Source organism: Bubalus bubalis, chromosome 14 (assembly GCF_019923935.1).
Source record: "Bubalus bubalis isolate 160015118507 breed Murrah chromosome 14, NDDB_SH_1, whole genome shotgun sequence".
NCBI lineage: Eukaryota > Metazoa > Chordata > Mammalia > Artiodactyla > Bovidae > Bubalus > Bubalus bubalis.
Genome location: NC_059170.1, coordinates 57020552 through 57039327, shown reverse-complemented (window position 1 = coordinate 57039327; position 18776 = coordinate 57020552). Strand labels below are relative to the sequence as shown.

Here is an 18776-nt window from a genome sequence, read left to right as displayed (position 1 = left end):
CTCAATAGCTCAGTTTCTTTGTAGGCAATCTGGGGTAAAATAAGTTTATAAGATGTTTCCTCGCTATCCGAAAGAAGAGTGTCCCCATGAAAGCTTTTGTGAGTTCAAATGGTGTAAATCGAGAAGCAATTACCTTAGGGCACATCTTGCTAACAAATGCACAAAACAAATGGAGATCAAGCACAGAGGCTCACAGACCCGGTTCAAAGCCCTGGCGGCTTAGTGCTGAGATGCTGAGTGTGGTCCCTAGGAAGGAGCTTGATGGTGCTGCTCTTGGTGCCTCTGTGACAGCTTGCTGCAAAACGCACACTCAACACTGTTTTCACTTTTTGCTTTTTTCCTAAAAATAAAACTCCCCCTTGAATTTCTTTCAGTTATCAAAAACAGGTGCTAGTGAGGTTTTTTTGGTAAAAGCGAAGTGGCATAAAGTGAACTTTTGAAACTCAAAGGATGCCTGTATTTAAAAGGGGCTTTTATATTAATTTACTCATAAAATAAATATATGTTAATAGAATATTTACAAACATTCACATATAACATTTATAAAATTTGGATAAACACAGACACACACAAACACACACACCGCTACCATCCATAATCCACTCAGCTATAACTTCTATTCCATTTTGGTTGGAGTCCAGCCTCTTAGCCCATCCATCTGTGCCTACATTAACAAACACAAGATTTTCATAACCTATTTTTAGAACTTTATATATCCAATTACTGATGCTGAAGCTCCAATACTTTGGCCACTTGATGTGAAGAACTAACTCATTAGAAAAGGCCCTGATGCTGGGAAAGATTGAAGGCAGGAGAAGAGGTCGACAGAGGATGAGATGGTTGGATGGCATCACTGACTCAATGGACATGAGTTTGACCAAGCTGTGGGAGTTGGTGATGGACAGGGAAGCCTGGTGTGCTGTAGTCCATGGGGTCGCAAAGAGTCGGACACGACTGAGTGACTGAACTGAACTGAACTGATATCCAATTACTGTGTAATTACTATGTTTGAGCAGGTTCTGAAACCATTACATTTTTAACCCTACCCCTACACTTTGTTTTGATGTCATATTTTACAACTTTATTTTGTGCATCCCTTAACTATTGTAGATATAGAGGATTTTACTACTTTTGTCTTTTAACTTTCATACTAACTATAGACAGATATTTGAGATCTATTACCTTTACTATATGTTTGACCTTATTGGTGAGATTTTTCTTGCATGAGTTTTATATTTATATTTATGGCCTTTTCTGTTTAATGAAGTCCCTTTAACATTTCTTTTAAGGTCAGTTTATTTGTGTTGAACTCCTTTACATTTTGCTTGTCTGGCAACCCTGAATGATAAACTCTGCAGAGAAAACATTCTTGGTTGTAAGTTTTTCCCTTTCAGCTCTTTGAATACCATTGTGCCTCTCCCTTTTGATCTGTAAAGTCTGCTGAAAAGTCAGCTGATCAGCTTCAGGGGGCACCATTGTTTGGAACTAGTTGTTTTCCTATTGCTGCTTTTAAGTCTATCTTTGACTTTGGACAGTACAATTATAATGTGTGTTGGTGTGAGACTTTGAGATTTATCTCATTTGGGACTCTGTGCTTCCTGGAGCTGTGTATCTCATGCATTATGTTGGGCAAGTTTTCAACCAATATTTCCTCATGTACATTTCTGCCCCTTTCTCTCTTTCCTACTATAATGCAAATGTCAATATCCTTGATGCTGTTTCAGACATTCTTTAAACTGTCTTCATGTTTTTCCATTTGCTGTTCAAACTGGGTCATTTCCACAGTGTCTTCCAGATCACTAATTTGTTCTTCAGCATCATCTAATCTGCTCTTTGTTTCATTTCAGCTTTTGTATTCTTCCACTCTGACTGGTTCTTTTATATATTTTCTATGTCTCTGTTGACGTTTTCAATGTATTTCTCCATTCTTCTCCTGAGTTTGATGAACATTTTTATGACCGTGATTTTGGACTCTGTATCTGGAGGATTGCTTATCTCCATTTTGCATAGTTCTTTTCCTGAGGTTTCTTTCTTTTTCTTTTGTTTGGAACATATTCCTTTGTCTCCTCATTTTGTCTAATTCTCTGTGTATGTTTCTAGGTATTAGGTAGGTCAGTGACATTTCTGATCTTAAAGAAGTGGCTTATGTCAGAGGTGCCCTGTGGGGCTCCGTAGTGCAGTCCTCCCTGGTTACCAGAGCCTAGTGCTACAGAAGTGTTTCCTGGATGGGCCGTACCCTCCTGCTATGATCACTGTAAGTGTGATAATGTGTGAGACTGGCCCTGACCCAAATGACTGCAAGGCTTGGCCATAGCTATTGAGGGTACTCTGGTGTGTGGAGCTGGCCCCTGGGATGAGAGCTGCTTTGGGGGGATACTGGCTGTGTCTGAGGACACCCACAGGTTGTAGGGCAGGGACCATTTTAGAGGGGTTTCGGCGCCAGCCAAGGGCAACCATTGGGTCTGGGGAGGCAAGGGGCCACTTTTGTGAGAACTTTGTGCCAGCTGAAGGTACCCACCAGGGCTATGGGGCACCAGATCACTTTGGAGGAGTACTGGTAGGGTGGGTTCACAGGTGAATCTGGAGCGGGATAAACAATGCTAGTAAGGTAGATGGGAGAGTCAGAAATGACACCCCCAGTGCCAGGCAAGCTGGAGAGATGAGCAACCTCCCACCCACCCCCCAAAACTGGCACCTATCAATACCTCTATACCCCCAACAGATCCCTGCCTCCTGGGTGCACACCCTAAAATTAGCCAACGAGTCTCCTTCACGTCTAACCCAGGTACTTTTCAAACTGCTGCCTCTGTGCTGGGGCTCAGGTGAGTCAGTTTTTGCACACACCCTTTAAGAGCAAAGTCTCAGTTTTCCCCAGCCTTCCAGTCCTTCCAGGCATAAGCCCCACTGGTTTACAAAGCCAGGCGTTGTAGGGACTCGTCTTCCCGGGGCAGGTCCCCAGGGTTGGGGAGCCTGATTTGATGGGTGGGAACCTGATATGATGGGTGGGAACCTGATATGATGGGCGGGAACCTGATATGATGGGCGGATCCCTTGCACCTCAGAGCTGATGCACACGGCTGTGATATCCCTCCGCCACTGCACTGGGGAGTGGGTCCTGGCCAGACTGTGTCTCTGCCCCTCCTGTCCTTCTCAGTGTGGCTTTTTTTCTTTTTGTCTTTAGTTGTGGAAAATCCTTTTGGCTAATCTTCTGGTCGTTCTCAGCTCTAGCTACTGTTTATGTAGCTGTAGTCTTGTTGGGTCCGTGGGAGGAGGCGAGGCTCAGCCAGTTTCCTGCACATGTAATCTGATGGTGGAATGACCTCAGCACATGACTTCTTCCTGTCTGTGGTCTCGGAGCTTCCTGAGGGTACTCAACCATGGTACCTGCCTCAGGCATAAGCAACCAGAGAGTGTGAGTGTGTGTTGGGGGGGCTAAGTTAACACGGAGTATCACCCAAGGGGCCACCTTGACAAACAGGGGCCAAAGTCATGGAATAAATGTTTCTCTTTACCTCCCCCAGGCAGACAGTTGTGACGTGCATCTCAACAATGGCTCCTCACAAGTGTCTTTGCAGAATCCAGTGCAGTTGCCTGCAGCGGTGGCCAATTCAGTTACACGTCCCTCCAGCTGCTGTCCATTCAGCCTTGTTTCATCCTCCCTAATCCTTCCCTTCTGTGCATTGGGATCACCTTCCAATTAGACAGCCTGCCCACCCACCTTTGTCTCAGACTCTGCTCTCAGGGACTAGGCTGACCGGGGCTGCCGCAGCATCAGATTTGAACTACAGGGAGATCTCACACGCACGTGCCGGGAAAGCGTCAATTTTCAACATGAATGTTATTCTTAAACAATATGGAAAGACATTTGGTTGTAATGTTATTTCTGCGTTTTTGAAGACTTGGCATTCATGGATTTTTAATAATGCCTAAAAAAAAGAGAGAGACGGTTATTTAGCTAGTCTCTGAGAAAACACTTAAATGCCTTATAGATTTGGTTACCAACAAGGATTCCATTGTCGAAGGCTTTATTAAATAACCATGTGTTGATGTTATACTTGTGGCAAGTAACTTTGTGTGTTTTGTTTTTCTTGTTTTGGTTGTTTGCGTTAGGAAAGTCTTATGTTGACTACATGAGTGGATTCTAGTTGAAATCTTTTGATTCAAGAGGGAATATAAAAGAGTTTATTTAAGATGTCTAAAATGGTGAGGCATGAGTCCTAATTATTTATCCATCCTGTCACCACAGTAAATTCTTACATGGCAGACACCTGTACCAGCTACTCAGGTTACAGTAGAAGGAAGACATGATTTCTGCTCCTAGGGTCTGCGGGGTTGTAGAGAGACCTCCTTGTAATAAGAAAGTGCATCAAGTCCAGCAGGTGTGTACAGAATGGGGCACCAGGCACCTGGGGGAATTGCTGATTTCACTGGAGAGTCAAAAGTGGGAGGGGGAGTAATTCATGAAAGCTTCATAGAAAAGATAACACTTGGGTCTCTTCTTTTTAAAAAAAATAATTTTAAAATTGAATAGTTGATTTATAGGATTGTGCTAGTTTCTGGTGTACAGCAAAGTGATGCAATTATACATAAATATGTATATATTCTTTTTCATATTTTTTCCATTATGGTTTATTACAGGATATTTACTATAGTTCTCTGTGCTATCCAGTAGGACCTTGTTGCTATTTTATATACAGTAGTTTGTATCTGCTAATCCAAAACTCCTAATTCATCCCTCCCCTACCACCTCGTTTGGGTCTCTTCTTAAGGAGAATAGGTAATGCGGAGTATGATAAGTAGTAAGGAGCAATCAGGATGAATGACAGTGTACACAAAGCCCAGAAGCAGAAGTGCACCGGTGACCAGGCACAGTTTCAGGGAGATGGTGGACAGGTGGACAGTGATGCTACAGCAGGTCTTGGAGATGTTGCAGGTTTACTTTCAGTTTACCACAATAAAAAGCAAGTTCAGCTCAGTTCAGTCACTCAGTCGTGTCCGACTCTTTGCGACCCCATGAATTGCAGCACGCCAGGCCTCCCTGTCCATCACCAACTCCCGGAGTTCACCCAGACTCAAGTCCATTGAGTCAGTGATGCCATCCAGCCATCTCATCCTCTGTCGTCCCCTTCTCCTCCTGCCCCCAATCCCTCCCAGCATCAGGGTCTTTTCCAATGAGTCAACTCTTCACCAAAGTACTGGAGTTTCAGCTTCAGCATCATTCCCTCCAAAGAAATCCCAGGGCTGATCTCCTTCAGAATGGACTGGTTGGATCTCCTTGCAGTCCAAGGGACTCTCAAGAGTCTTCTCCAACACCACAGTTCAAAAGCAGCAATTCTTCGGTGCTCAGCTTTCTTCACAGTCCAACTCTCACATCCATACATGACCACAGGAAAAATCATAGCCTTGACTAGACGGACCTTTGTTGGCAAAATATTGTCTCTGCTTTTCAATATGCTATCTAGGTTGGTCATAACTTTTCTTCCAAGGCATAAGCATCTTTTAATTTCATGGTTGCAATCACCATCTGCAGTGATTTTGGAGCCCCCCCCAAAATAAAGTCTGACACTGTTTCTACTGTTTCCCCATCTATTTCCCATGTAGTGATGGGACCAGATGCCATGATCTTTCTTTTCTGAATGTTGAGCTTTAAGCCAAGTTTTTCACTCTCCACTTTCACTTTCATCAAGAGGCTTTTTAGTTCCTCTTCCCTTTCTGCCATAAGGGTGGTGTCATCTGCGTATCTGAGGTTATTGATATTTCTCCCGGCAATCTTGATTCCAGCTTATGCTTCTTCCGGCCCAGTGTTTCTCATGATGTACTCTGAATATAAGTCAAAGGTCTCAGTAAAGGGAGTCACATCAGTTTTTTGATTTCCCAGTGTATATAAAAGTCATGTTTACACTACATCATTGTCTGTTAAGTGTGCAAGAGCATCATATCTTAAAAAATGTGCTCACCTTTGGTCTTCCCTGGTGGCTCAGTGGTAAAAAATCTGCCTGCCAATGCAGGAAACACGGGTTTGATCCTTGTTCTGGGAACATCCCACATACCAGGGAACAGCTAAGCCTATGTATCACAACTATTGAGGCTGTGTTCTAGAGTCCAGAAGCCACAACTATTAAGCCCATGTGCCGTAACTTCTGAAACCCATGCATCCTAGAGCCTCTGCTCTACAACAAGAGAAGTTACTGCAATGAGAAGCCCACACATTGCAACTACAGAGTAGGCGCCCCCTTCCCTACCTCCACACGCAACTAGAGAAAAGCCCATGGAGCAATTAAGACCCAGCACAGCCAAAAATAAAAAAATAAAATCATTTTTAAAAATGTAGTCACCTTAATTAAAAATACTTTATTGCTAAAAAATGCTGACCATCATCTGAGGCTTCAGTGAGTTCTCATCTTTTTGCTGGTGGAGGGTCTTGCCTCCGTGTTGATGGCTGCTAACTGATCAACGTGGTGGTTGCTGAAGGCTGAGGTGCAATTACCAACACAACAGTGAAGAATGCTACATTGATTGACTCTTCCTTTCACGAATGATTTCTCTGTAGCATGCAGTGCTGGTTGATAGCATTTAACCCACACTGTGTACTTGGTTGCTCAGTTGTGTTCAATTCTTTGTGACCCTTTGGACAACCAGGCTCTTCTGTCCATGGGATTTTCCAGGCAAGCATATTGGAGTGGGTTGTCGTTTCTTCTCCAGGGGATCTTTCTGACTCAGAACCCGAGTCTCCTCTGTCTCCTGCATTGCAAGCAGATTCTTTACCCACTGAGCCATCGGAGAAGCCTCTTACCCGCAGTCGAACTTTCAAAATCCTCTCAAAACCTGCCACTGCTTTATCAATGAGGCTTATGTCATATTCTAAATTCTTTGCTGTCATTTCAATCATCACCTCAGCATCTTCACCAGGAATAGGTGCCATCTCAAGAAACCATTTTCTTTACTCATCCATTTGAAGCAACTCCTCATCCATTAAAATTTTACCATGAGATTGCAGCAATTCAATCATATCTTCAGGCTCCACTTCTAATTCTGTTCTCTTGCTATTTCCATCACATCTGTAGTTACTTCTTCCACAGAAGATTTGATCTCCTCAAAATCATCCATGAGGGCTGGAAATATTGATATTTTGACCTCCTCCCATGAATCATGAATGTTCTTAATGTCATCTAGAAGGGTGAATCCTTTCCAGAGGGTTTCCTTTGCCCAGATCCATCGGAAGAATCACTATCTCTGAAAGCTATAGTCTTAGGAAATGTATTTTTTAATTAATGAGACTTGAAAATAGAAATTACTCCTTGATCCATGGTCTGCAGAATGGATGTTGTAACAGCAGGCATGAAAACAATATTGATCTCATTGTATGTCTCCCTGAGAGCTCTTGGGTGACCAGGCACATTGTCAATGAAAATTAATATTTTGAAAGGAATCTTTTTTTTTTTAGGTCTCAAAAGTGGGCTTAAAACATTCAGTACACATGTTGTAAACTGACATGCTGTCATTCAGGCTTTGTTGTTCCACGTATATAGTACAGCAGAGGAGATTTAGTATAGTTCTCAAGGGCCCTAGGAATTTTGGAATAGTTTGTAAGCATTGCCTTCAACTTCGAGTCACGAGCTGCATTTGCCCCAGTAAGAGTCACCCTATCCTTTGAAGCTTTGAAACCAGGCATTGACTTCTCCTCTCAAACTATGAAAGTCCTAGATGGCATCTTCTTCCAATAAAAAGCTTGTTTCATCCACGTTGAAAATTTGTTGTTTAGTGCAGCCATCTTCATTTGGATGACAAAGTCTATGCATTACATATCTGAAGTCACCCCCATCCCTTTGCTAATAAACAGATACAAATAATCATTCTGAAGCATATTTTCAAATGGTACACATGATTTATTTTCTTTTAATTAAATTATTTGTGTAAAAGTAAAATTAACCTAACTTTGTGTTGAGTTTATCACTGTAAGTCCCAGAAGTTAATCCATGATCAATAAATCCTTCTTTTAAAAGAACCTCAATCTTATTTTTCTATTTTATTTTCTCTCAAGCTATAATATTCATTATTCATCCTATAGTATATAATCTGTAACTCACTTTAGGAAACATATATGCAATACCTTCGTAGTAGTTCATCTCAAAATTAGGAATACAATACTGATTTCCATATATATGGATGAGGGACTTTTAGAGAAAGATGGCACCCTAAAATCTCATTACATGCTCAATTTTCATCACTGCCAAGTGATGTGATTAAAAGATGGAAAGGGGGTAGGGAGCTGTCAGAATTTTGCTTAGAGCAATTAAATAAGGAAATGCATTTAATTTCATGCCATTAAACTTCAGGGAAAGCAGAAGGGAAGACACAAGATATGGACGAGGATGGCAGGGCACAAAACACTATCTGACACAGTATAAAATAAGTGGTAAAAATTATATAAGTTCAGCCCCTCCCCAAAGAAAAAAAGATTGGGTTCAACAGCAGATAGTTTCAATCAAAATCTAAGAAATGGGGCTTCCTTGGTGGCTCAGTGGTAAAGAATCCGCCCGTCAATGCAGGAGACATGGGTTCTATCCCTGATCTGGAAAGATCGCACATGCCACAGAGCAAGTAAGCCCATGCATGACAATGGCTGCCATGTATTCTAGAGCCTGTGTTCCACAACAAGAGAAGCTACTACAATAAGTCCACACACCACAGCTAGAGCATAGCCCCTGCTCTTTGCAACTATAGAAAAGCCCACACAGCAAAGACTCAGCCCAGCTGGGTAAATAAATAGATAAAATTAGTAAAAATAAGTCAAAACAAAAATAAGTAAATAAATAGATAAAATTATTAAAAAAATCTAACAGACCTATGGAAAATTCCATATACTCCATATCTAGACTTCATAAGAGCTACAAAATAATTTTATTGGATTGCTATCTTTTTATTTTTTAAGATTTTTTAATTTGTTTTTTAAAATGGTTGAATTTGTTACAATATTGCTTCTGTTTTATGTATTGATTTTTTAAAAAACTAATTTATTTTATTTGGAGGATAATTACTTTATAATACTGTGGTGGTTTTTGTTGTGAGGCATGTGGGTTCTTAGCTCTCTGACTAGGGATTGAACTTGCACCCCCTACGCTGGAAGGCAAAGTCCTAACAACTGGACTGCCAGGGAAGTCCCAGGGTTGCTGTCTTTTAGAGTTTTATACTGAATGAGAGAACAAAGAGAGTTGAATACAAATTCATTCTACTGCCTTAAGTACTGAATGTGTAGTGGGATTTTCTTGGAACAAACAGAAAAAAGAAGATAAACCTAAGTTTCCAGCAAGATTTCCATTCAGCACAAAATAAATTCTATTTTTTCTTCAAATTTAATTCAGTTCAGTTCAGTCGCTTAGTCGTGTCCAACTCTTTGCGACCCCATGGACTGCAGCATGCCAGGCCTCCTTGTCCATCACCAACTCCTGGAGTTTACTCAAACTTGTGTTGGTAAAGTCGGTTTTGCCATTGTTCCCTTCTCCTCCTGCCTTCAATCTTTCTTTAAATTAAACAACATAAAAGAGGATAGAAAGAAGATCTCAGATCTAACCTAAAAAAAAGATATCCTAGATCTAGATAAAATGGTAGTGGATTAAGAGAGAAACCAAAGCTCTAGGCAGAATTTGCCCACATGCAAAATGAAAAAAAAAAAAAAATGCTATGACACCAACATGAAAGAGATTAAAGGAAGGAAAAAGAACAAAATAATAAACACTTACGTGAAAGACAGAAACAAAACTTCAAAAGAATGTGGCCTCAAACATTTTGCAGTATTAAAGTATGAACAAAAGATGATTCAATAAAACAAATAATCATAAAAGAAATACTTAAAAATTCAGAATAAAATTCCTGACTTCAGATTTCTGTTATTTTCTGAGCTAAAGATATCAATTGAGAATTAAAATATTATATGACAAATAAAATTACATAGAATAAATGGATGTTTTGAATTTCTTTATAGATAGCCATGGATGTGGAGACTATATTATTTTAAGACAAGTTGGTACAACAACCAACAAAAAATACATTTGAAAGAGTTTCAGTGTTATTCTCTTGGTGCCCTAAAACATAGCAATTGAGTAATAGTATCTAAATGGCAATAGAAAAAAAAAAAGAATGTCTTAATTTAAATAGAAACTAAAACTTTCTTTATTATTATGTTACTAGCTTCTGAAAGATTAAAAATGTTAAAATAGCTTTTTAGCTTCTCTTATTTCTCAAAATTTAGAGAATGATCATTTTCAAAGTTAGTTAATTCATTATGCCCTGTAATTTACCTAATCACTGCTATTCACTGCAGCAGAAACAGTTGTTGTAATTTTCCTACAGTAACATCATCTTCAGTCCCTGGGTTGGGAAGATCCCCTGGAGAAGGAAATGGCAACCCACTTCAGTATTCTTGCCTGGGAAATTCCATGGACAGAGGAGCCTGATGAATTTGGACCCCACAGTCCATGGGGGTCACAAAAGAGTTGGACACGACTTAGGGGCTAAACAACAACAAACGTCATTACTATTTTCAGATACTCATGTGTAAATGATGCATGATCTTTTATTCTCAACCCTGTAAAAATCTTAGAGTCTTAGAGCAGACATCACATTTCTAGACCCACAATACTTTTTCTAAATATTGTGGGTCTAGAAAAAGAAGACATAAGGGAAAGTAAATATTATAAAGGAAACTGAAAAAGATTGATCAGAGATACAGGAAGAGAGCCAGAAAAGACAGCCAGAGGAGGTGAAATTGCCAAGGAAAGAGTGGTCAATGGGGTTAAATGCTGTTGAAAGGTTAGGATGATTCTGGAAAATATCAATTCAGTTTGACAGCATGCCATCAGTGATCGGAGCCAGGGTAGGTTAATGGTTTGTGAGAAATATGTTGTTGTGGGTTGGACAGATAAGTTGCAGATCAGTGCATACATGCAGATGTCCCTTTGAAGAACTTGGCTCTAAGAGTTGGTAAGAAAGGGTTGTAGCCAGAAGGTAATGTAGGATCAGCTGTGCTTTAAAATCCAAGGAATCGGTGCAGAGGCAAGAGTAATGAGAATAAGGAAATGAGCATGTTGAAAAAAGACTGCTGTGGGTAAAGAGTGATTTATTGAAAGTTAAGATTTTAGAAATGATTGAGTTATGGGGAACTGAGATCAGAGTGTGGTTATAGGAAGGGGTTGTTGACAGAAGTTTAGGAAATTTGAAGGGTGTTGTCTGGGTTTTCCATATGGATATTAAAGGACATTTTCACTAAACATGTAATTATATGTTGACAATATTTTCTTTAAGTATATTAAAGATGCTATTTCATTGTCTTATGGATTGTTTTCTCTGAGTTTCAGCAATTTGATAAAATAGACTGATGACTAGATCTTGACTCAAAAGATGTGGGTTTGAATCTCGGCCCCAATATTTCCTAGCTGTGTGACTTAAAGTTTATTCAGTATTGTATCTCCGTTCTGCCTCTATTAAAAAAAAAAAAAAAACCCTGTAAAATGGAAAGCAAGTTGTATAGATTTATAAAGGGATTAAATAATATAATGATTATGGACATATGCCTGGCATATAGTAGCAACACAGAAACGACTTTATTTTGTCTTTCCTGGCATTATTCAGTTCCTTTGAATTTCATCTTCTCCTTGTATATACAAAGAGGTAGTGTTCTCAGAGAACAAAATAGCGGTTACCAGTGGGGAGAGGGAACAGGGAAGGCATAAGATAGGGGTAGGGGATTAACAGATTCAATTTACTGTGTATAAAATAAATAAGTTACAAGGATGTATTGTACAATGAGGAAATATAGCCAATATTTTATAATGATTATAAATGGGATATAACATTTAAAAATTGTGAATCACTATATCATGCACCTAAAATACACAATATTGTACATTAACTAAACCTCTATTAAAAAAAAGAGATAGTTTTCAGAAAATATTTCTAATTGAGACATGGACTGTCTGGAAATTTAATTACTTAAATATATTAAAAAAAATTTACAGTTACAGTCCCTTCATTCTAAATGTTTTCTTTTTCAAAGGGCAGAAATGTAAACAGACTTTACCAGACTACAAACCTCATGGAGAGAGCTGAGAACTCCCTTAGAAGAAGCAGAAAGAGAAAGATTTATTTCAAACTCATGTTTTCATCTCCTACTTGGACCCAAGGAAGAAACAATTTACCCGGAAATGAGAGAATCACTGTCTGCAACAGTCTTACTTGGCCTAAGGGGTAATGATTCCTAGGTCACAGTTCTAACCCATCTTTGATGAATAACTTTGTGGGGAGGAAATGACCACCACAGACGTTCCTAAAAGCCACCAACCATTTTGTAAGTAGAAGCTTTATTCAGAGCGAAACAGCTGGAAAAGTGTGGTCAGTGTAGGACCTCATTGCTAACGTGAAAGCAAGTCCAAGGTGAAGTGTTATTAATAGTGTGTCAACACATGTATACACTACCATGTGTAAAATAGCTAGCTAGTGGGAGGCTGCTGTATCGCACAGGGAGCTCAGCTCAGTGCTCTGTGACGACCTAGAGGGGTGGCATGGGGGGCGGGTGGAAGGGAGGCTCAAGAGGGAGGGAACATATGTATACTTATAGCTGATTCATGTCATTGTACAGCAGAAACCAACATAACATTGTAAAGCAATTATCCTCCAATTAAAAAAAATTTTTTTAGAAAGTAGCACATCAACAAAGTCATCTCATATGTTAGAGGAGTTTCCTAAGGCTTGCAGAATTCTTTGATGCTGAAATTGTTTATCAAAATCACCTACTGGAGAATGCTAGTATACTTTATTTCCTTTAATTCATGTGACTTCTCTTGGAGAAGGAAATGGCAACCCACTCCAGTACTCTTGCCTGGAGAATCCCATGGATGGAGGAGCCTGGTGGGCTACAGTCCATGGGGTTGCAAAGAGTCGGACACGACCGAGCGACTTTCCTTTCTTCTTCCTTCCTTCTCTTAGGTAAGAGAGAGTTTTGTTAAAAAAAAAATGGCTGGAAAGAAGTTTTTGTGCTGATCACCATTTTTCCAAGATCTCAGGTTTAGGGAAGTATTTGAATCAGGAACCCTATTTAGATAGTGGCTTTTATTCTTCCCACTTCTTAGCACAGCACCTGGCATTTTGTTGGTGCTGGACAAATACATATAATATAAACGGAATGCAATTTCCTCCCTTAATCCGGACACTACAGTGTTTAAAGTATAGATGTTTAAAGTAGACCTAAACTTCTAAGCATTAGAATTATATACACATTACCATTAGCTTAGAAAGAAAATGTACATAAATTGCCCTTAGTCTAAGCCTTACAGAGTATCACTTTTCCCTAAACGGAATTGATGTATTTCACCAATAAAGTTAAATACTGTTGGTCAGTTTCTACACTGGCTGAAAATAGAATAGATGTATCTTTTTGTCTGAAAATATCTTTGTTTTGCATTCACTTTTAAAAATAATTTTATTGGAATATAGTTTTACAGTGTTGTGTTAGCTTTGCATGTACATCAGAGTGGCAGTTATACATAGATCCACTCTTTTAAAGATTCTTTTCCCATGTAGGCCATTACAGAGTATTGAATAAAGTTCCTGTGCTATACTAACACGGATTTAACAACCTTTGACTGCAATAACCAGGAAGGTCTTAAAATAGGATATGCTATCCATTAAGTTAGTACTTTGTAGAATAGATTAATTTTTTCTGGGATTCCATTTTTCTCTCCTGAATAGATGATCAATTTTTGGCATGAATCATTGCTTGAAGATGACAGGTCTATATTATGGATTTGATTAAAATGTTTTTTGCTTTAGTCTTGGTCTGTAGTGGCTCAGGCAGTAAAGAATCTGCCTGCAATGCAGGAGACCTGGATGATCCCTGGATCAGAAATATCCCCTGGAGAAGGGAATGGCTGCGCACTCCAGTATTCTTGCCTGGGAAATCCCATGAGAGGAGCCTGGCAGGTTATAGTCCATGGGTTCCCAAAAGAGTGGGACACAACTTAGTGACTAACAACAGCAGTGGTATGGAATAAATGCTACGCTTTGAACTTTGTAGACATTGGCACTGGAAAAACAGCACTATTTGTGGACTCTATATGCTATGCTTGTGTATGTTTACACAAACATCAGTCTTTGATGTGAAAAATTAGGCAGTTAGGACAATAAGTTGGACCCAAACCACATTTGACTGAAACAACACATTAAAAACAGGAGGTGGGTTTCAATTTTGTTATTAAGGCAGCAGCTGTTCCCTTCTTTTCATGTGTAGACATAGAGAGTGAGGGAGGTGGAAGCTGTGAACTGCGCTTATGCCTGTCCACAAACAGCAAGGGAGCCCTGAGACAGACCAAGGTCCGGCTGTGGATTACTCGGTGATTTTAAAATCCTATCTCCTCAGCAGCAGCAGCAGGAACTGCGACAGCTGTTCTTTTTAAAGCAAATCCCTGGGGTGAACAATAAAGCAAATCCCTGGGGTGAACAATAAAGCTGACGGGTATCCTTGTTTGTAAACAATAGTTCTACTTTAGCTTTGAAATAGGTGACAGCGTGTTGTCTAAACACCTCATGGTGAGGGGACTGGATCTCACCCATCTTTAGGGTTCCCAGACTCTCACAAACTGAAGGTCTTGCGAACCAGGCTGTCTTCACATTCTTATTCATGACACATGAATAAGAGTCAGTATTTTTAGTATCTTAAACTCAAAATAATTCGAATTGACAGCAATATCATGAATCTAGACAAATTCCAATCATATTACAAGGATTACTCGGATTGATATCTCGCTTTGTGCTTGAGCATGACACAGTGAACTTTGGCATTTTCTAGATCAGCGGTCCCTAAACTTTTTGGCACCAGGAACTGGTTTCATGGAAGACAATTTTTCCACAGACTGGGGTGGGGGTGGGGATGGTTTCGAGATGATTCAAGTGCTTTGCATTTATTGTGTCTTTTATTTCTAATCTAATGCCACCACTGATCTGACAGGAGGTACCGGTGTGTGGCCTGGAGGCTGGGGACCCCTGTCCTGGATTATTTATGATTTAATTTCTATATATTAATGAACTTTATTATTTAATATTTTATGTTCTACACTGGTTTTAGGTTCACAGGAAAATTGAATATAAAGTATAGAGGTTTCCTGTGTTCTCCACCATGCACAACCTCCACCATTATCAACTTCCCCCCATCAGATGGGACATTTATTATAACTGATAAACATATATTGCCACATCATGATCACCCAGGATCCACAGTTTACAGTATACTCTTGGTATTGTACGTTCTATGGTTTTGGACAAATGTATCCATCATTATGGGCTTCCCTGGTGACTTAGTGGTAAAGAACCTGCCTGTAATGCAGGAGCTGCAGGAGACGTGGGTTGGAACCCTGGGTCAGGAAGATCCCGTGGAGGAGGGCATAGCAACCCACTCCAGTATTCTTGCCTGGAGAATCCAATGAACAGAGGAGCCTGGTGGGCTACAGTCTATGGGGTCACAAAGAGCTGGACACAACTGAAGTGATTTAGCACACACACACACACACACACACATATACACACACACACACACATGCACCACAGTTTATACATATCCATTCATTTACTGAAGGACATCTCGGTCACTTCCAAGTTTATGTGTAAGGCTGCAATAAACATCTATTCAGTTGGTTGCAGTTTATGTACAGGTTTTTAGTGGTGGAAATTTTCCATTCATTTGAAAGTACTATAAGGACTATATCTAAACCCATACACTAGATCACTTGTATTTTCTCCTATGTTTTCTTCTAGAGGCTTTCTAGTTTTACATTTAGGTCTATTATCCATTTAGGTTAATTTTTGTGAAGGTGTAAGTCTGTGCCCAGATTAATTTTTTGGTAGGTGAGTGTCCAGTTTGCTCCATTGTATTACTTTGCTCCTTTGCCAGAGATCAGTTGACTATATTTATGTGAATCTACTTCTGGGCTCTCTATGCTGTTCCACTGACCTATTTGTCTATTTTTGGCCAGTACCACCCTGTCTTGATTCTTACTGAGCGAGCAACCAGGGAAGTCCCATTTTTAAATTAACATCACTCTTGAAGTAACTTAAGACTCTTTTTAGGCAACATATAAGTATACTTTTTAGGTAACAAATGTATGTGTGTGTGCTCACTCAACTGTGTCCAACTTTTTGCAACCCCATGCACTGTACCTGCCAGGCTCCTCTGTCCATAGAATTTTTCAGGCAAGAATACTGGAGTGGGTTGCTGTTTCCTCTTCCAGGGGATCTTCCCCATCCAAGGGTAGAATCAGAGTCTCTTGCATCTCCTGCATTGACAAGCAGATTATTTACCAGGGAAGCCCAACAAATGTATACTTAATTTTGCAAATGAAATGGGTTTACTACAAATTTTCAAAAATATAAAAATAGATGTGTGCCCCTGAAATATCTTAACATCCAGGGAGTATGTTACCTAAGAGTCTAAGTTACTCCACGAGTGATGTTAATTTAAAAATTCTAAGATTGCTTCCGTTTTCTTTCAGTGCAGCTACAAATCTCTTCTGGAGCTTTTTTTTTTTTTAATGTAAAGTATGATGGAATTGTTTAATGGTAGATGTGGAAATGAGCTGTGTAAAACCTGGAGAGTCTGAGAAGTTGCCTGAGTAGTTTGTGTGCGTTCCTTGTATGGCTGTTTAGTATGCCGTCCAGGAAGGAAAAATTCACATTTTCTAGGAGTAGAATTGCTGACCTTGACTGGAAGCAACTTCAAAAGAGTCCAAGCACTAACTCTTTTAGCTTTTTTCCTGATTACACAAACAGTATATGCTTATTATAAAAAAAAATCAAAAGAGCACAAAATTATGTAGCCTGGAAATTAACACTAGTGGTCTTTTCTCTGCCTACTGATTTTTTATATCCTCCCAGACTTTCTCATGTATGTTGCAGTAGTTACTATAGTTATAATCATTACTGATATACATTGATATATCATAAATACATTCTGGCACTGACTCACTAATGATATTTGGTACATTTTTGGTTGGCCTATATACATTAATAAACTCATGAAAAAATACTGCATATTATTTTGCTTAATTTAGCAATTGCCTATTACTGAATAATTGTGCTGGCTCTAATTTTTTCACTCTTAGAAACAATGCTGAAAAGAATATCTTTGTGCATGCATGAGAGCATTTCCTTAGGAAACATTCTTTAAGTAGAATTGTGCCTGTTTTCAATTTTAACAGCTAGTGACAAGGTACTCTCTAGAAGGCTTATACCAATTTAAACTTCTGTTTACCAGCTTGTTAGTCAGTCCTGGCTATTGTCCATCTTCTAAAATCAGTGTGATGGGAAAAAATTTCCTATTGTTTTTGAAGCCTATGTATATAACATGTAAGATTGCTATTAGTGTGGTGGAGCTTTTTTGATATACTTGTTTGTAATTAAAATAATGTTTTAATAAATGCAATTTCTAGTTAGTTGAATACTTTGCTGACTTGTTAATTTAAATATGATTTTGTAGTTAACTTGTTTTCTTCTGAAATAAAAATTTAAAGAAGTAAAGCTAGTTGACCTCTTCTTTGTTAATTAATTTGCTATTTATTTTTTGACTGTGCTGGGTCTTTGTTGCTGCCAAGGCTTTCTCTAACTGCAGTGAGTGGGATCTATGCTCTAGTTGCAATGGGCAGGCTTCTTTCTCACTCTGGTGGCTTCTCTTGTTGCAGAATGTGGGCTTAGCTGCCTTGAGGCATGAGGGATCTCCCTGGACCAGGGATTGAATTTGTGTCTCCTGCATTGGCAGATGGATTCCTAGACCACAAGGGAAATTCAGACTTCTTAAATTAACTAGACAGTGATGTAATTGGTCTTATTCTGATTTTGCTTGACACTATTTTGTATATACCTGTAGCTGATGAATCTAGTTGAGAATCATAACTTGATAAAGCTTAATTTATCTGATAATTTATATGATACCAATGTATCATTCCCAAAGTTATGAAATCTTCATTCTGATAGCATTGACAATTTGCTAAACATCTGGATGTAAAGGAAAAATTTAGTTTGACCATCTATATAATACCAAAAAAAACCAAAAAAAAACAACCAAAACCTTTGGCTTTCTGTGGTTGTTTCACTTCTTTCTTCAAAATTCTTTATCCTCTTTCTTCATTTACTTGTCCCTGCAAGGGAGAATAGGAAAGATATAAGCATCTGAATGCAGAGTTCCAAAGAACAGCAAGAAGAGATAAGAAAGCCCTCCTCAGCAATCAATGCAAAGAAATAGAGGAAAACAACAGAATGGGAAAGACTAGAGATCTCTTCAAGAAAATTAGAGATACCAAGGGAACATTTCATGCAAAGATGAGCTCGATAAAGGACAGAAATGGTATGGACCTAACAGAAGCAGAAGATATTAAGAAGAGGTGGCAAGAATACACAGAAGAACTGAACAATAAAGATCTTCATGACCAAGATAATCGCGATGGTGTGATCACTCACCTAGAGCCAGACATCCTGGAATGTGAAGTCAAGTGGGCCTTAGAAAGCATCACTACGAACAAAGCTAGTGGAGGTGATGGAATTCCAGTTGAGCTATTTCAAATCCTGAAAGATGATGCTGTGAAAGTGCTGCACTCGATATGCCAGCAAATTTGGAAAACTCAGCAGTGGCCAGAGGACTGGAAAAGGTCTGTTTTCATTCCAATCCCAAAGAAAGACAATGCCAAAGAATGCTCAAACTACCACACAATTGCACTCATCTCACATGCTAGTAAAGTAAT

At 39.3% G+C, this 18776-nt stretch overlaps 1 pseudogene; it reads right to left on the bottom strand.

Moving 5' to 3' along the window:
* Positions 1 to 7799, bottom strand: part of LOC123329048 — a 28006-nt pseudogene extending 20207 nt beyond the window's left edge.
* Between the last annotated feature and the right edge of the window lie 10977 nt (positions 7800 to 18776).